The 20542-nt window shown below is 40.2% G+C and overlaps 1 protein-coding gene and 1 long non-coding RNA gene across 10 annotated transcripts in view; both read right to left on the minus strand.

Moving 5' to 3' along the window:
- Positions 1–11024, minus strand: part of LOC309615188 — a 35227-nt gene extending 24203 nt beyond the window's left edge. Inside the window, exons 1-2 of the long non-coding RNA XR_014236607.1 lie at positions 6729–11024; positions 253–301 (exon numbers count right to left, since the gene is read on the minus strand). This is a non-coding gene — a long non-coding RNA (uncharacterized lncRNA). The remainder of the gene's footprint in view (positions 1–252; positions 302–6728) is intronic.
- CPQ (carboxypeptidase Q) overlaps positions 1–20542 on the minus strand; it is a 500068-nt gene that overhangs the window by 299206 nt on the left and 180320 nt on the right. The gene's annotated exons all lie outside the window — the stretch shown is intronic.

Below are 20542 nucleotides of genomic sequence, written 5' to 3' on the forward strand. Positions count from 1 at the left end.
TCATCTGCTTACTACTTTAAAAGCCATTAAGTAACTTTCCAACCAAGACCATCCATCCTCCATGGAATTCCTTGGCAATTCTGTCAGTGAGACATTTTGGTATGCAGCTGCTCACCTGAGAAGAGCCTACCGAAGCTGTAAGCAAGCATTAAAAGCAGAAAACAACTCCATGGGCTGGAATGAAAGGCCTCTCTGAAACATTCAACAAAATAGCATTTTATTCATTTACAAATAAACACATATAATCAGTACCTTCTTGACTATGAGAAACCGGGGAATTCCTTTTCCTCTCCCACATTTCCTGCCATGTAGAAAAGAAACAAACTTCACCATCCAGTCTCAATTCTTCTTCCTTTAACCCTCAACCATCAATATGCATCTCTTTCTACCTAACTTTCCTATCTCTGTTGCCTCTGCCACCCCCTGCCCCGTGAACAGAGACCTCGTCCAGTGTTAGCCTTCAGATTTTTGCACTCATTTTACACTCTACATTCTTCTTCCTTGGAAATTTCATCCCCTCCCACATATTCAATTATCAGAGCTATTTAGAGGCCTGATTCCCACTTCAAGTCTATATCTCCAACTCTGACCATTCTTCCAGGCTCCTAACATTGGTTTCTAATCACCTGACATCTCCGTCTGGATTGGACCCTAAACCAAAAGCGTCATCCTTCCCCTGTTCCAAACATGTTTCCTTTATATTCCTATAACTGCCATTGGCTTGAACTCCTAGAAAGTAAACTCCTATTCATTTTCCCCTCCATCTCTAAGTTGGCTAGGATTAGATTCTACTGTAAGTAACAGAATCTCAAATTTTCAGTGGCTTCAATAAGATAGTTTAATCCTCTCTCATGTGGAAGTCTGGTGGAATTAGTCTAGGGCTGATATGACAATTGTGGTCTGTGAAGTCTTCTGGGACTCACACTCCTTCTAGTTTACCTCTCCACTATTCCTAGGATCCAAATGAGCATCTAGACCTACCAAGATGGCAGATGATCTAAGTAGCAGAATAGAAGAAGCAATGGAAAAAAAGGATGTGTGCCAGCCATCTTTTAGGCATACTACTGCATGATACTTCTGGCCAGAACATAGTCACACAGCCCCACCTAGCCACAAGGAAAGATGGGAAAGATATAGTCTTTGTTTTAGATGGCCATGTTTACAGCTAAAAACTGAAAGGGGAAAGAACAGGTACTCAGGTGTGACTAGTAGGGTCTGACACCATTCTCCATGACTGATTGTGCTAAGCTTTCACATCTTATCTCTGCAACAAAGCCAGCATCAGCACTGCTATCAGAATAAAATTTCCAATTCTAAATTTTAATCATATCACCTAGTCAAAAATTTTCAATGGCTCTCCAATGTTTGCTACCATTTATTGAGAGCCAAAGATTTACATAGATTAGGACCAATCTTCACCAAAAAAAAAAAAAAACTCAAACACACACAGAAAACCAAAAAACCAATATTACTGTCCTCATTTTAAAGATGAGGGAACTGAGACTCAGAAAGGTTAAGTAACACGAGCATAGTCCCATATTTATGAGCAGAAGGGATCTGAAGACATGTGTGACCCCAAAGTACACTGTTTCTCTGCATCCTCCATCCCTACCCCCCACCCCATAACACACCAATAGTCATCATACAAGCTCTACTTCTAAAGCTTTGTTCTGCTGTTACTTCACACCTAATGTCCATATCCTCCAGCCCTGTTGAGATCTGTCACATATTGACATTTAAACCATCTTCCATGAGAGGTTAAAATACTCTCTCCTTCATGAAAACTTCTCTGATTTTTTTGCCTTCCTCTCTCTACTCAATTACCTAACAACCAGAAGTACTTTTCCCCTGAATGCTCACAATATTTTGCTCATATTTCCTTTAAAGTCTTAATCATATCCTATCTTATATCATGGTGGGCTATATCCCAGCCTGCCCTCCCTCGAGGCTTCTTAGTCTCAGAGTGCTGGACCAGAGTGTTTGTCATGTACATCCCCAGTGTGGGTAGCACTGGGTGCCAGGCATTCTGGGTAATCATCTAATTTCTGTAAAGTAAATACATCTGAATTTAAACATATCAAATTTTCTTAAGAATAAGCACACCTGTTTAAGATGTATCTCCATACACTGTTGAGCACGTTCTCTGCAACAACTCTGATGCCAGAATTAGCAAAGGGAAGTGAGACTGTGAAGAATTTACCACATCCCAGTGATATCCTTGTCACGCCCTTATGTCTTCAGGGTCACAATATACTAACTGGGAAGTAGAAGATCTTGTAAGCTTAGTGACCTAAACAACCTTCCTCAATCCCTGTTGTTTTTCCTCCTTCTGTTCAAATTTTGTCCTCTCAGCTCTGTCCCCATTCCGTTAACTTCTTGCCCTTTTATTGTTCTTCTCAGTTTTCTGCTTAGTGTTAGTCATAATATTCTGAATTACTGGTAGAAAGCAGAGCACTTTCTTAGACAACTGGCTGTGCAATTTTGATCCCAAATGGAGTATTTGTTTGGTTTCTATTTTCTACACTCTAAGATGCTCATGCTGGCTTAGAATTCAATCTAGGCAAGTTTTATGACACAGCACCAACAAAAGTATCACAGCCTTATTCATTTGTCTATCACTAATGCAAAGCCCAATGTCTAATGGATAGGTGGATTTTAATAACTGCTTAACCAAGAGTGAATAAATGAATGAGTCTAGAAAAGACACTGCTTTATTTCTGACCCCTTCCCCACTATATTTCAAAGAATTAAAATGACATCACGAAATCAAAATCCAAATTTTTTAAATTCAAAATAAACCAGCGTGTATTACCAGGAAATCTCACGTTGAAAATCCATTTGCTAGTTTTGAAAATAAGCACTACAGCTTATTTCAGTACAATAGAGAGTCTATGAATGCCGCCTAAAGCTAAGCTACTGCAAAGGAAAAAAGGAATAAGGAATTTTCCTTTAGAATTTTAGGTTAAGTGTCCAGAGCCCTGAGACTTATCCCTACCTCCTATCTATTCAGCCAAGAGCTTAATTCTACCCTGGAGTGAAAGGAGACCCAAGATAACTATCCCAGCAGATCTACCCTATGAACTGGAGGAGCTCCTACAGGCTGAACACATTTGCACACCCCACGTTTACTGGCTCCAACCCTTCCCACTGCTCAATACCAATAAATGCCTAGAAAAAGCTACCTTCACACCCTCTGTGCCCTGGCAAGAAAAGGAACTGCTACTGGGCCAAGGAGCGTTAGGGAATCTGAAAAGGTATTCAAATGCACTGAGTGAACCATCCAAAGGATTGATTTTACAGCAAGCACATGAAAAAATCACTGATATGAATAAAGAGCAGTCCCCACAGCTTTGAAGCAGTGGCCAGTATCCTCTCCGTGCAGTAATAGCTAAGCCTTCCACCTGGGGAATTGCCTGTATAAGAAATATGCTATTCTTGGTGATGTTTTTTTCTGCTGACTGTCTCCTCAGTGTTGGTATCACTCCCCTGGTGTCTTAGAGAATATGCTGAACTACTGTAATCCACTGCATGATCATCTAACACACTGTAAAAGTTCTGAATGTGCCCTCAGGAGAGCATCAGGGTCAGAGTGGCAGCGGCAACATATGTAGGCCCTCAGTGTGCTCAGTGTCTCTGAAAGAGTTAATAGGCCTCTCCATGTTCCTAGGGGAACTATTTGGTACTAGATCAGATGCAGACCTAAAAAGTATTGATCTAGTTGACAGAAAGCCTCTGAGAATCTAATTTAAATTGTTTTGGAGAACAATTTGGTAATCTCTATCAAAATTAAAAATCCGTATTTTTCAATCCAGAACTTCCAGATATTAGTAATTGCCATACACAAATAAGTACACAAAGATGCATGTACTTTAATTTTAATTGCAAGACTGTAACAATGAAAAACTAGAAATAATAAGCATGTCCATAAACAGGGAGATGGTTAAATAAACTATAGAAGATAGTATATCATGCAATGAAATAATCTGTAGGAGTTAAAAACAAGGAGGGAGAAATTCTACTTCTGGGTATAATGAGTTATTCATAGCAGGCTACGTTTCCCACTATAAATAAGAAAAATCAAATAAATTACAAAAATCATATATTTAAAGATATTAGAGCATTACTGAAGCAAAGAGAACTGAAAAAGTAAAATTCCAGAAAGAAAGAAAGGTTTCAGAGGTGACCTCAGTTTAAGCAGCTACCCATGGGGGTCATTTACCACTCCTGAGCTGGCTCACTCTAGAGGGTCTAGAGGATAGACTCAGGGTAGGCCCAAGCAGAGGACAGCTACTAGGACAGAGAAACCATCAGATCCTCTGGCAGTCATTTGGACTTCAGTGACAAAACTGGAGATGTGAGGGGCCGTGACCACAGAGTTGGTCTCCCCATCAAGTTATTTGTCAAATTCTGAATTTGCACAGGGCATAAAAGTAGCCAGTTAAGCCAAAATATCTCAAATGCATACCAGAAATTCTGCATTCTCTCAGAGCTAAGGAGTCAAAGGTCTACCAGTGTTTTGACTGAAAGTCCTAGGGGGCCATGCTTAAAAACAGAGAGAACCGGAAGTAGTCTGAGTCTTAACAAAATTGCAATCTATCCTGATGAAACTTAGTCTGTGGTTGAATTAAGGAGATCAGTCCCTCAACTTGATCTGTCTAGCAGAGGAAAGGTAAATCTATGAAGCCTCTATAGCTTTTTATAAAAACGTCTGGCATTCATACAAAAATTATTAGGCATACAAAGAGAAAAACATAAATGACAAGAGAAAAGAAAGCAAAAATAAAAGCAATAAAGTAGTACTACATGTATTGATATAAAAATATTTCTAGGGACTTGCCTGGTGGTGCAGTGGTTAAGAATCCACCTGCCAATGCAGGGGACACGGCTTCAAGCCCTGGTCCAGGAAGATCCCACATGCCACGGAGCAACTAAGCCCGTGCACCACAACTGTTGAGCCTGCGCCCTAGAGCCCGTGAACCACAACTGCTGAGCCCGCGTGCCACAACTACTGAAGCCCATGCACCTAGAGCCCGTGTTCCACAACAAGAGAAGCCACCGCAATGAGAAGCCCACGCACTGCAACGGAGAGTAGCCCCCACTGGCCACAACTAGAGAAAGCCCACGTGCAGCAACGAAGACCCAATGCAGCCAAAAATTAATTAATTAATTAATTAATTTTAAAAAATATTTCTAAATACAAAACTAAACAGTTACAACATCTGGAAAATTAGTGAGCCAGCAACCTATTTGCCTTGACAGGATGAAAGGAAAGAAGCTGGTAGAAGGAGTAGAAAGAGTGGGAGATCTCTTCTTAACTAACTACCCTAGCAATGGTGATTTTAACATTTTCTTTTAAACTTATTTATTTATTTATTTATTTATGACTGCGTTGGGTCTTCACTGCTGCGCGTGGGCTTTCTCTAGCTGTGGTGAGCAGGGGCTACTCTTCGTTGCGGTGTGCAGGCTTCTCATTGCAGTGGCTTCTCTTGTTGTGGAGCACGGGCTCAAGGCACGTGGGCTTCAGTAGTTGTGGCACGCGGGCTCTGGAGCGCGGGCTCAATAGTTCTGGCACACGGGCTTAGTTGCTCTGCGGCATGTGGGATCTTCCCGGACCAGGGCTTGAACCCGTGTCTCCTGCATTGGCGGTCGGATTCTTAACCACTGCACCACCAGGGAAGTCCGCAATGGTGATTTTAATCATACTCATTTGTTAATACAATTTTGCATTAGTGATTTTCATTTGGGTCAGAAAAAAAGAGTAACATTCAGGATGTTTGACCCTACTGTGCAAGTAACTCAGAAGTTAAGTAATTGGAAACAAAGGGTAAACTCAAAGCAGGTAGAAGATGGTCTGATAAAAGCAAACATAAGCACATGTACCAATCTTGATGAGGTCTGCCACAAGCTAGAGAAAACTAATAATCCAAGAGGAATACTCAAAATTAAAATCTGGGGGAAAGTGTACAGAAGGATATCTAGTAAGGCTTGGATTCCCCCCAAAAGTATGAATATCTCCCTCCCTTGTGTTCTCACAAGACTTCATATTTCTCTAAGTACATGCTTCCTTGAGATATAATGTTCATGTTCACATCTTTTCTGCACTCAAAACTGATGCCCCAGGGCTTCCCTGGTGGCACAGTGGTTAAGAATCCGCCTGCCAATGCAGGGGACACGGGTTCGAGCCCTGGTCTGGGAAGATCCCACATGCCATGGAGCAACTAAGCCCGTGCGCCACAACTACTGAGCCTGCGCTCTAGAGCCCGCGTGCCTACAGCCCGTGCTCCACAACAAGAGAAGACACCGCAATGAAGCCCACGCACCGCAACGAAGAGTAACCCCTGCTCCCTGCAACTAGAGAAAGCCCGCACGCAGCAATGAAGACCCAGTGCAGCCAAAAATAAACAAATAAATAAATAAATTTATTAAAGAAACAAACAAACAAAGAAAAAAAACTGATGCCCCAGAGGACAGATAGTGTGTCAGGTGGATCTCAGTATCCTGCCTCACTTCTAGCAGAGTGTCCATACATGGTCGGTTCTCTACACTTGTTTATGATCTAAACCAAAATGAAGAGACCTCTGATCGTAGCGCTTTGCAAGAAAACATTCACTCCACGGGGCACCATTCACTGAAACCATCAAACCATTAATTATGAATTGAGTATCTACTGTCTGCTTGGCATTATGCTAAGTTCACACTCCCACAGCATAAGAATTGCCACGACTCACCTCTTCCCAGTCTGCTTTCCGATCAGCTTCGCTTTCCCTTTCCTCCTAAAGATACTAAATGGGTCAGTGATCTGGAGTTATGAAAAACACAGGCACAGCAAGAGTAACAAGGAGGCAAAGTGTGAGGAATGCTTCCCAGTGGAGGACGAGTATACAGGAAGCATGAGTAAATATTTATCGACTACCTGACAAACAAAAAGTCTGTTCTGGCTAAAATGAATTCAGTAGTTTGTAAATGGACAAGTGAAAAATGCTGTGCTACCAAAGTATTCCATGCTTATTACTCCAGTCAGGGAAGTTTTTTCATTTTTCGTTTTGATAGCTGACCAATAACCCAGTGAAAATTTTCCCCTGATTGTGCATCCTTATCTGAGGGAAATGATTGCTTAAGGGCAAACAAAGCTCATCCGAAAATCTTCTGTTCAAAGCAGATGCCACAGAGGAAATGACTTCATAAGAGGAGGTCTAAGTGTGTTCCTTTAATAGAGGAAGTGGAGGTGTTTTCTTTGTTTTTTAATAAACATGCAGATGCTCCTCAGATCCCTTTGGGCACTATTTTCTGGCACTCCATGTTTACTGGCCTAAGTGTATTCCCCTTACAGATTTAATTCCTCCCTACTGACCTTGAGGCACTACCTTCTGCTAAATTTGCAGCAAGGCTGTGTGTGGCTGCACGAGTCCATAGGTGGACTGCCCATGCCTAGTAACAACCAAAGCCAGGGGAGCAGTTAATATAAATATACAGGCCTGTCCAGGAAGAGATCCACAGGTCTAAGTGTTGCTGACCTACGTGAGAAAGGAGAGGCTTGGCCACTTTCCTTAGCTGGTCACATTGCACAGATAACAAAACAGGTACCTAAGGCTCACCAGGAACCAAGCATGGGTTCCAGGCATGACTTGTATTTCCTGGGGACATATTATCTGCTTAGCACTATACAAAGAATAGAAGACCTAGACCTCGCTTTCATGGAAGTTACGATCTAGTGAACATATGGAGAACAACAAAAAAACTAAAGAAGATGTGTTTCCTTAACCACCCTATTTATCCTTTTTTCAACACAGCACTTATCAAAATCTGAAACAACTTGGTTTACATGTTTGTTATCTATCTCTTCCACCAGAATGCAGGCTACATGTCTGTAGAGGTCATTTCTTTCTTGTTCTCCTTTGTACTTCAGCCTAAAGACAGGCCTGGTCCATACAAAATATTCAATCAATATTTATACATGCACACATTCAAGGCATCAGGCACTGTTCTAGATGCTGAGGGTAAGGCAATTCCTTAGTATCTGATAAGATAAGTGAGGTTCCTTCTTTCACTGTATCTATAGCCTGGTGGGAGGAGAAAAACAGCAAAGAAGTATACAAATAAATAAACAAGATAATTTCAAATTAAAATAAATGCCATTAAGAAACTAAAACCTAACATTCACCTGTGAATCCTTTATTTTCTTCACCTCCCACATCCAATCCATCAGCAAGCCCTGAAGACTCTGCCTACTTAACAGCCAAATCTGACCACGGCCCAACATCTCCACTGCTATTACCATAATCCAGGTATCATAATGTCTCACCTGGACACTTGCAACAGCTTCCTAAATGTCTGGTCTTCTTACTTCCATTCCTGCTCCCCACAATCCATGTCCCACCCAGAGGTCAGTGATTTGCTAAAGCATAATCAGATTATACTACTCTTCTATTAAAAACCCATTTCCATTAGGGTAAAATGCAAGCTCCAAACCAAGGCCTCTATGACCTTTTATGAAGATGTGGCACTGCCGACCTCTCTGCTAGCCACTTCCTACCTCTCTCCCCCTTGCTCCCTCTGTTGCAGGCACATCAGCTTCTGTTCAGTGTCTAGAACAGGTCAAATGATTCTCCCTGTTGTGCTATCACACTAGTTGTTACCTCTGCCCAAGAGTCTCTTCCCCCAGGTTTCTGAATGGACAGTTTCTTCTCATCACTCAAATCCAAGCTGAATGTGATCTTCTAGAAAGGTCTTCCCTGGCCAGTATAGCTAATGTAACCACCACTGTGCCCAAGTCTACACTCTACTGCATCAACCTATTTTATTTGTTACTGCATTTAACACTATCAGAAATTACATTCTTTATCTGTTCATTTGTTTTTATCTGGGCCCATTAGTGTATAAGATGCACAAGGGCAGGGTCCTTGTCTGTTACCCACAGTCATTGTTGAATCCTCAATGCCTTTCACAGTGTAGGCCCTCAATAAATTTTTGTGAATGAATAAATGAGAGCAGCTGAAAGGACTACTTTAGACAGTGTCTAGGGACAGCCCCCCAAGGAAGTAATATATGAATTGAGGCTGTAATTTAAAAACAAAGAATGAATGAATGAATGAATTACATAATTTAGAAGCTAATCTACCTATTTCCCAGAACCAAGCATTCTCCTATCAGGGCTGGATTTACTGTCTTTGCCCTGGACTATTGGGCCCATGACATGATACCATCCATCTCCTTTTCCTGGACCTTCTCAGCAGCCACCTGTTGTCCAGAGATAGGAAGACATCTCCCTATCTCTCTCTCATCAGACATCCCTGATGATGAGAAAGAGGGCTGAGGTGGTCGACTTTATGTGTCAACTTGACTGGGCCATGAGGTGCCAGATATTTGGTCAAACATTATTCTGGGTATTTCTGTGAGGGTGTTTCTGGATAAGATTAATATGAGTGGGTCTCACCCAATCAGTTGAAGTTCTAAATAAAATAAAATAACGGACTCTCCCCAAGTGAGAGAGAATTTCTCCTACCTGATTGCCTTCAAACTGGGACATCAGTTTTCTCCTGCCTTCAAACTTAAACTGAAACATTGGCTCCTCCTGGGTCTTGAGCCTGCAGCCTTTGGGTTGGAACTACATCATTGGCTCTCCTGGTTCTTGGCCCTTCAGACGTGACTCCCTGGGTCACCAGCTTGCAGCTCTTGGGACTTATCAGCCTCCATAATTGCATTAGCCAATTCCTTGTACTAAATAAGGTTAGACAGATGACGATAGATGATAGATAGATAGATAGATAGATGATAGATCCTATTAGTTCTGTTTCTTTGGAGAGCCCTGATCCTCTTCCTTTCTTGCTACAACACTTTTACTGGGCCTTCAGTTCCCCTACTCCGTTTCTTAAAAAGAAGACACAATACAACTTTTCTGGGTGACTCAATGTTATCCTTATGAATTTCCACCGTTGTAGGTATGGCAATCCAGTTTTGTGGCTACACTTTCGTTTTCTTGTCTCTTCCCTCAATGTCAAAAATGTCCTCTATCATTACTACATCTGTTAATCTGGTATGTCCTTAAAATCCATAAAGCTAAACTTGTCAAAAATAAAGTGTTAAGAATAACCAACATAATATTGAAGGAGAACAAAGCTGAAGGACTGACACTACTCAACTTTAAGACTTACTACAAAGCTACAGTAATCAAACACTGTGGTATTAGTGCAAGAACAGACAAATAGACAAATGGAACAAAATAGAGAGCCCAGAAATAGCCTCATAAGTATAGTCAACTGATCTTTGACAAAGAAGCAAAGGCAATACAATGGAGCAGATAGCCTCTTCAACAAAAGGAGCTAGAACAACCGGACATCCACATACCAAAAAAATGAATCTAGACACAGACCTTATACCCTTCACAAAAGTTAACTCAAAATGGATCATAGACTTAAATGTAAAATGCAAAACTCTAAATTTCCTAGAAGATAACATAGGAGAAAACCTACATGACTTTGGTTATAGCTATGCTTTTTAGATGCAACATCAAAGACACGATCCATGAAAGAAATAATTGATAAACTTGACTTCATTAAAATTAAAAATTCTGCTCTGTGAAAGATAATACCAAGAGAATTATAAGACAAGACACAGATTGGGAAAAAAAGACACATCTGATGAAGAATTGTTATCCAAAATATACAAAGAATTCCTAACACTCAACAATAAAAAAAACACAAAAACTCAATTTAAAAATGGGCCAAAGACCTTAACAAACACCTCAGATATACAGGTGGTATATAAATATATGAAAAGATTCTACTCACCATCATATGTCATCAGGGAAATGCAAATTAAAACAACAGTGAGATAACACTATAAACCTATTAGAATGGCCAAAATCTAAAACACTGACAACACCAAATGCTGGCAAGGATATGGAGCAACAAGAACTTTCATTCACTGCTGGTGGAAATGCAAAATGATACAACCACTTCAGAAGGCACTTTGGCAGTTTCTTACAAAACTAAATATACTCTTACCACACAATCCAGCAATCACGCCCCAAGAAAACTTATATCCATACATAAACCTGCACACAGATGTTTATAGCAGCTGTATTCATAACTGCTCAAACTAGGAAGCAACCAAGATCTCTTTCAATAGGTGAATGGATAAACAAACTATGGGACATACAGACAATGAAACATTATTTAGCACTAAAAAGGGATAAGCTATTTAGCCAGGAAAAGACATGGGAAAAACTTAAATGTATATTACTAAATGAAAGAAGACAATCTGAAAAGGCTATATACTGTATGATTCCAACTTTATGACATTCAGGAAAAGGCAAAACTATGGGGATACTAGAAAGATCATGGTTGCCAGGGGTAGGGGCAAGGAGAGATGAATAGGCAGAGCACAGAGGATTTTTAGGGCAGTGAAAATATTCTGTATGATATTGTAATGATGGATATCTGCCACTATATATTTGTCCAAACTCACAGAATGTACAATATCAAGAGTGAACCCTAAGGTAAACTCTGGACTTTGAGTGATAATGATGCGTCAGTGTAGGCTAATCCTTGGTGAAATTTTTACCATTCTGGGAAGTGACGTCATTCATGGGGTGGGTTATGCATGCATGGGGGCAGTGGGTATATGGGAAATCTCTGTATCTCCTTCTCAATGTTGCTGTAAACCTAAAACTGCTCTTAAAAAATAAAGTCTTTAATAATAATAATAATAATAATAATAATAATAATGTGCTAAAGTCCCAAAAGCTCTTGGAGAGAAGAGCAGAAGTATAATGTACTATCTTGCCACACGGGGGTTGTGACAGCTAGATGGGGTTGCTCACAGGCCTTTTTCTCTGATTTCCATCTTAAGTTATTAATGAAACTTCAACCTCCAAATAAATATGACATTGCCATCAACTGCCTTTGCCCCAACTATGGGGTTCCTAATACCAAGCAGATATATCATTTAGTGCAAAAATAAATAATAAAGAAAAGTGTGGGTTGTCTACACTATTTGGTACTTTATTTCTTCACTCACAATAAGCCTTTTCTATGAATAAATTTCATCACTGAATTAGCAACAACATCAAACCTCCAAAACATGTAAAGTCAGAGCCAAAGCTTACAGGCTGGAAAAAATAAAGGTTCTCATGTGAACCAAATATTGACCAAAAAAACAAAACAAAACTGATGCCCACCATTAAAAACAACTGCTTTGTTTGTGTACTTAAAACATCAACTTGTGCTGCTCTCTCAGAAGGCCTAAGTGACCAGTAACAGCGCAGTGCAAGGTTGAGGGAAAGAATTTCACTGCAAACATAAGCAAACAGCAAATGCCACATGAATTACCAGTGTTCAGAGGAGAAATTCCCCCTGTGTCTACAAAGGTTAATCTCTCTCTTCCTGTTCTCAGGGTATGTTAAGAATTTAACGATTCATAGATTACAGCCTGCCATGGTGCCCTGGCCTTGAATTTTACAATGTTTTACATGGACCAAAAAAAATCTCACCTTCCACTAAATACCTTCCCATGACAATTATCTCCATAGGTTCCCTGTCTGGCAAGTGAGAGCCAAAAAAAATCAGTCTTACTAGGAGGCAAATGGGGAAGAATATTTAAGAATATTGCTCATATCTTGGCAAGAAGTGCCAAACGTAGCCAGGGTTGGGGATTGCCCAAAATGTCAAAATTGTTGCAGCTCAGATAATAGGCCTGTTTATTAAACAACTAGCAGAGCTCACAACAGAGGCTTCTTCAAATATGTGCCCAAACGGGTCTGGGAAGCATCAGTAATAATAAGCGTATATAATGGGGGGATATAGACTTGTTAGGCTGAGTCACCATCAAACGCTTTTTCTTGGCAACTTCCAAGAACAACTTCATTTGTATTTCAAGGTTTCCATTTGGGTCAACCGTGAACAAGTAATAACAGGGGAGAGAGAGACAGAAAGGCCACCTGGAACATGAGCTGAGAGCCTGATAAGAGCCATCTTGTGTGTCCTGGCACTTGTCATCCAAATGGCTGTTCTCCTCAACAAATTTAGTTTCCCCCAGACAGTTCAGCTTAAATGAGCTCACACTGTCTATCTGACACTTGTCAAAAGAAGAGTGAAAGATTTCTCTAAGCCCTGATTGAAGAAAGAGGGCGTCAGAGAGAGAGAGAGAAAGCTAGCAGGAGCAAGAAGAGAGAAACGAGAAGGGTTACGTGCAGAGCGGGAGCCCTTTCTTGGAGGGCCAGTGCATTTTTATCTTCACCTATAAATCTCATGCCAGAAGGTGGGAAAAGAAGAAAAAGTACCACTTCCAATCATATTTGTTAAGACAAATATGATTGAACACATGAAATATGAAAACAGTACAAACTACTTTTGTGCTCACCTAGTGTCATTTTTTTTTTTTGGTCTGATTGTTGTGTGAGGTGTTTTATTTTTAGTTAAGAAAGGAAGAAACAGCAGTGGAGAAATCTGATCTGCTTTTGATAGCATGGCCAATGTTCTTTTCCATCCCAGCTGGAACAGGATTCAGTAACAGGCAAGGGCAAGTGATTTCATTAACTAAGTCTTGATTTTGAGGTTTGCATATCTACAGATGTGTTTTTTCCTCCCTAGGTCTTGGGGAGCTGCCAATATTATGGGCAAAAGGAGTGATGGTAATGGACTGAAGCGGCCACAGAGCAAATCTCTGGAAGGGGAGATATCATAAACAGTTGCCAGGAGGGTACTGCCTGTTGCCTCTCTGCCCTCCAGGCTGGGAAGTAACAGGGAATCTAATTTAGGAACTATTATTTGCCAGAAGGTATTGAATAAAGAGAAGGAGGAAGGGGACAAGAGGAAGAGCAGGAAACAAATGAGCCTCACAGAAATATGACCAACGATGTCTTTAAAAATCCACATTCCAAAGCAAATGGGCCCAGGACTGCAGAGGCCTCTTCACTGTCATTAATGCTGGTGTTCGTACATTTGTGGGCCAATTTCCTCCTTTCATTCTCTCGACCTGATCTTCTCAACTGGAACACATGGCTTGGTGTCTTCTGCACCTGTACCAAAGTGATCTTACAAAAACCCTTATCTATATATTATTTTCTCTATTTCCAGTTTAGTTACATCAAGAGGGTCAGTTCTTAAGTTGGCAAACAGATGATCAAAGAAACCTTTTTCAAAACGTCCTAGGACACAATCTTGATCAAGTTACTCAAATGTAAAATGAGTCTAAAGCTCCCTGCCTCCCAAGGCTCTCATAAGGGTTCAGCTGAAATTTTATAGATAGATAGATAGATAGATAGATAGATAGATAGATAGATAGATAGATAAAGCACCTAATATTTAAAAGCTGTTGAATATATGTTAGCTCTTTTCTCTTCCCCTCTTTGAATTAAGAGATTCCTAGAACTTATAGCAGAAAAATCCACATCAGTGATGGGCATTATTTGGGCATACATCCATAAACTTAAGTTTTCTCAGGGGAATAAATCCAATTAAAGATAAAAATCGGTATACTTTCACAATGCCTATTTGGGGTATTTATGAGCACCAGAGTCCCTTTTAACAATTATTCCAACGGAGCAGTATTTTAAATTCACCATGGTGTTATGGATACAGCTGGTGCTAAGCAACATAAGGCGTGTAAGCAATGAAGATCTATTTCACAGCTTCTTTCCTTAGCAAGAGAAGAGATGACATTTTGCTGGCCTCGCCTCCCTGGAGATTAAAAACCAAGCCCCAGAGGAAGGCCAGGCAGCTGACATACAGACTCTTTCCCTGCTGAGGAAAGGAAAACACATAGCTCATGGAAAGCTTACCTCTTCACAAGGTGAGTTTCCATTTCCTGCGAGAGTGTTCATGACACAGTGCGCTTTGCTGAAGGTCCTATCAAAATGAGCAAAGCAACCCTATTATGTGACATTTTAGAAGCACACTGAGCATTCTAACTCTTAAAAATATCTATTGGGGTGGGGGGAGGAACCCCACAGAGATTAAATCAATGCATATCTAAATTAATTGACTCTTAATCCTTGCAGGCTGGGTGTAGCTGATAGAGATCTACCCACAAGACTTGCGAGAAAAGAAACATGGTATCAGGAGCTAAAAGACATGTTGTCCCTCCTTGTTCTGCCATTAACTAGCTGAGTGACCTTCAGCCCCAAGGTCCTCATCTGTAAGATGAAGGGGTGGAGTAGATGTTCTTTCAGGTCTCATCCAGCGCTAACATTTTGAAATCTAGGTTCTAAAAGGGAAAGGGAGTAGAAATAGGAAGAAGCTGCTTATAAAGAATTCCAAGTGCCAAACCACCAAAAACTGAAAAGGCCACTAAAACTTGTATAGAAATGAAGAGGAGGAGAAGGAGGAAGAAGATAAGGATGGTGTCATCAGCTACATCTGTGGATGCTTTACTAGGAGCCCAGCACTAGTCCATGCACTTTACAGGTTTTAACTCTCTTAATTCACTCTGACTCCATTTCTGTCATAGTTCCCATCATATTGGACAACATCAGAAATGAATCCAGACATTTTGAGGAAGTTGATTGGGGGATATATTACTTTGGGTTTATGGGGATGTATTTATGGGATTCACAGTCATAGTTTCCATCCTGGTACAAGGATGGCTTTGTCATAACACAAAGCGACAGGGCCAGAGGTCATATTGTGCTGAGAACAGATCCTGCAACACCTGGCAATGAAAGTATGGAGTGAGTGGTAGAGATTCAGAAGCTAGTCACTCAAAAACTTCTTCCAATTATCAGATGTGTAAAATTGCAATTGAAGGATTCCACTCCCATTGGTGCCTATTTAAAATGGAAAGTCTCAACTGTCAAGAATAGATTCAATAATTCAGCATATGCTATTATGAAAGTACCTTCTAATTTTATATTTTCTTTTTCTTTTTTGAGGAAGTCATGCAAATGCAATTTGTCAGAATCCCTGTCTTTGTAGGGCACAAGCCTGTAGTTGTACTACAAACAGTGAGTACACTGATATATGAAGTCACATGTTTTATTTGAGTCAACATACCAAATAGCATGTTAGCATATATAACATAACTGTCCTAACCAGTCTGGCAATACCAGACAAAGGACATACAAAAACCATGATTTAATGAGAGGAAGAGATGTGCTTCAACTATTCATGATGAATAGTCTCTTAGATTATTTAATAATATAAATAATGAAGAATAAATCACCTTACAAAAAGATAGAAATTTCTTATTGATTTGACACAAAATAGTGACAAATATAAAGGTAACGGAAAGTCAAAATATGCATCCAAAAAACTGTCAATTCATTGTCACTGTACAAGAACATCTGTAATGTCCTGAAGCTCATACATGAAAACAACTTGATAGCAACTTTCCAAAATTTGACAATCGTAAAAATGTATATGATATTACCAACAAAAATCTGTAAAGCTAAAGTAAACTTTCCCAAACTATCAATAATAAACACTAAATTTCCATCAAGCATGGCAGAGGAAAAACTGAATTTTCTTTTTATTCTCTCTATAGAAAATGAGCAATCAAAGAGTATGCAAGAGAAAATGCAGAAGAAACATACAAGCTTGACAGGTAGTTATTTAATAAAAACATTATGATATTTTTCTGAATTTTGTAATGTTTGTAAGTATTTGGCAGATTTCTTAAATTAGTAATTTGTTATAATTTATTTGCTAGCCTAAGTAAATGTTGATTTTATATCTAAATTTGTATTTGCAACTTCGTATTCTTTTTCTTAAAGAGACCCCAAAATTATATAAGCACCTAGGCCTAAAAAATTTGGGTCCTCCTTGGCCTGGCATATAAAAGACACTTGATAAATGTTTATTGAATGAATAAATTTGGGAAATGTCAAAAATTAAATTCTTGGAGGCAGAGTCAAGATGACGGTGCGGGAAGACGCGGATTCGTATCTCCCCACAACTAGGGCACCTTCCAGATGCTGGTAGGGGAACCCGATGCCCAAGGAGACGGCAAGAACCCCCAAGCGAATGGGTAGGACATGGGGGGACTGAGGGGGGAAGAGAAGTGGAGGCCAAACAGGACTGAAGCCCCAAAGGGGTGGCTGAGGGGGGGAGGGGTTCCCACCCCTGGAGGGACCCTCAGGGGCTCGGATCAGTGGGGAGTACGCCCAGCGTTTCCCCTGTCCAATCAGCTGGGGAAGTCTGCCTGGCTCTCCGGCCGGGTTGTATGCCCTCAGAGGTCCCCTCTGGGCCAGGTTGGTCCTGGGGCCATAAGAGGGAATCCAGGAGAGAACAGGACAGGCAGGTGGGAGGGGCCCTCCAGGACCGGAGGAGCAGGAGAGGAGTGGAGGGTGTTTGCCCTGCCCACTTGGGTTCTAGAAGGCTGCTGAGCTCCCAGCCAGGTCCCCTGCCCTCCAAAGCCCCCTCCAGGCCGCATCGGTCCTAGGGGCATAGGAGGGAGCCTGAGGAGATGGGGGGGGCCTCCTGGACCAGAGGAGCAGAGGACGTTTTCCCTGCCCACTCGAGCCCACGGAGTATGCTGGGCTCCCAGGTGGGGTCCCCTACCCTCTGAGGCCAGAGGCAGTGTTGGGGGGGCACTCCTAAGTCCCTTCTGTTCCTTGAGCCTAAGCCCCACCCCACACAACTCCCAGGGACTTGTCCAGCCCTGTGGGTCCTAAGCATAGGCCCCACCCACCACCCAAACCTCACCCCTGCTTAGGCCCCACCCTCCACAGCCAAAGCCTTTTCCACCTTTTTTTTCTCCTCCTCTTTTTTACTATTGTGGTTCTGTTTTAACTTTTGGTTGTTGTTTCATCTATATTTTTATTTTTATATTTTTTCTAAAATATCTGTTAGTTTCCTAGTCTAATTTTATCTTTTACTTTGTTATAGTTCTCCTTTTTTTTTTTTTCTTTTTGCCACCCCACATGGCTTGCGGGATCTTGGTTCACGAGCTGGGGATCAGACCGAAGCCCCTGCAGTGGCAGCTCTGAGTCTGAACCACAGGACTAACAGAGAACCTCGGACGCCAGGGAATATTCATCAAAGTGAGGTCTCCCGGAGGTCCTCATCTCAGTACCAAGACCCAACTCTAGCCAACAGCCTACAAACCCCAGTGTTGGACGTCTCAGGCCAAACAACCAGTAAGACAGGAACACAATATCACTCATTAAAAAAAAGGAAAAAGAAAAAAAAGAGAGATGGCAAAAAAATATGTCACAGGTGAAGGAGCAAGGTAAAAACCTACAACACCAAATAAATGAAGAGGAAACAGGCAATCTACCTGAAAAAGAATTCACAGTAATGATAGTAAAGATGATCCAGAATCTTGGAAATATCATGGAGGCATGGATTAAGAAATTAAAAGAAATGTTTAACAAAGATATAGAAGAACAAAAGAACAAACAAAAAGAGATGAACAACACAATAACTGAAATGAAAACTACACTAGAAGGAATCAATAACAGAATAACTGAGGCAGAAGAACGAATAAGTAAGCTGGAAGACAAAATGGAAATAACTGCCAAGGAGCAGACTAAAGAAAAAAGAATGAAAAGATTTGAAGACAATCTCAGAGACCTGTGGGACAACAGTAAATGCACCAGTGTTCAAAATATTGAGGTCTCAGAGGAAGAAGAGAAAAAGAAAGGGTCTGAGAAAATATTTGAAGGGATTACAGAGAAAAACTTCCCTAACATGGGAAAGGAAATAGTCACCCAAGTCCAGGAAACACAGAGAGTGCCATACAGGATAAACCCTAGGAGAAACATACAAAGACACATATTAATCAAACTAACAAAAATTAAACTCAAAGAAAAAATATTAAAAGCAGCAAGGGAAAAATGAAAAATAACATACAAAGGAATCCCCATAAGGTTATCAGCTGATTTCTCAACAGAAACTCTGCAGGCCAGAAGGGAGTGGCAGGATATATTTAAAGTGATGAAAGAGAAAAATCTGGACCCAAGATTACTCTACCCAGCAAGGATCTCATTCAGATTCTACAGAGAAATCAAAAGCTTTACAGATAAGCAAAAGCTAAGAGAAGTTATCACCACCAAACAAGCTTTACAACAAATGTTAAAGAAACTTCTCTAGGCGGGAAGCAGAAAGACACCACAAAAACAAACCAAAAACAATGAAGAAAATGGTAATAGGAACATACATATCAATAATAACATCGAATGTAAATGGATTAAATGCCGCAACCAAAAGACACACACTGGCTGAATGGATACAGAAACAAGACCCATATATATGTTGTCTAGAAGAGACCAACTTCAGACCTAGGGACACACACAGACTGAAAGTGAGGGGATGCAAAAAGATATTCCATGCAAATGGAAATCAAAGAAAGCTGGAGTGGCAATACTCGTATCAGATAAAATAGACTTTAAACTAAAGACTCTTACAAGAGATAAGGAAGGACACTACATAATGATCAAGGGATCAATCCAAGAAGAAGATATAACAATTATAAATGTTAATGCACCCAACATAGGAGCACCTCAATACATAAGGCAAATGCTAACAGCCATGAAAGGGGAAATCAACAGTAACACAATAATAGTAGGGGACTTTAACACCCCACTTACATCAATGGACAAATCAACCAGACAGAAAATAAATAAGGAAACACAAGCTTTAAATGAAACAACAAAACAGATAGATTTAATTGATATTTATAGAACATTTCACCCAAAGTTGGCAGAATACACTATCTTCTCAAGTGCACACAAAACATTCTCTAGGATAAGATCACATCTTGGATCCAAATCAAGCCTCAGAAAATTTAAAAAAACTGAAATCATATCAAGCATCTTTTCTGATCACAACGCTATGAGATTAGAAATAAATTACAGAAAAAAAACGTAAAAACCACAAATACATGGAGGCTAAACAGTGCACTACTAAATAACCAAGAGATCACTGAAGAAATCAAACCAGAAATAAAAAAATACATAGAAACAAATGGCAATGAAAACACAAAGACCCAAAACCTATGGGATGCAGCAAAAGCAGTTCTAAGAGGGAAGTTTACAGCAATTCAATCTCACCTCAAGAAACAAGAAAAATCTCAAATAAACAATCTAACCCTATACCTAAAGCAATTAGAAAAACAAGAACAAAGAAAACCCAAAGTCAGTAGAAGGAAAGAAATCATAAAGATCAGAGCAGAAATAAATGAAATAGAAACGAAGAAAATGCAAAGATCAATAAAACTAAAAGCTGGTTCTTTAAGAAGATAAACAAAATTGATAAACCCTTAGCGATACTCATCAAGAAAAAAAGGGAGAGGACACAAATCAATAAAATTAGAAATGAAAAAGGAGAAATCACAATTGACACTGCAGAAATACCAAGGATTATAAGATACTACAACAATCAACTATATGCCAATAAAATGTACAACCATGAAGAAATGGACAAATTCTTGAAAAGGTAGAATTTTCCAAGACTGAACCAGGAAGAATTAGAAAATATAAACAGACCTATCACAAGTAATGAAATTGAAACTGTAATTAAAAATTTTCCAACAAACAATAGCCCAGGACCAGACGGCTTCACAGGCGAATTCTATCAAACATTTAGAGAAGAGCTAACACCGATCC

This window comes from Balaenoptera borealis, assembly GCF_965194805.1.
Source record: "Balaenoptera borealis genome assembly, chromosome: 17".
Classification (NCBI taxonomy): domain Eukaryota; kingdom Metazoa; phylum Chordata; class Mammalia; order Artiodactyla; family Balaenopteridae; genus Balaenoptera; species Balaenoptera borealis.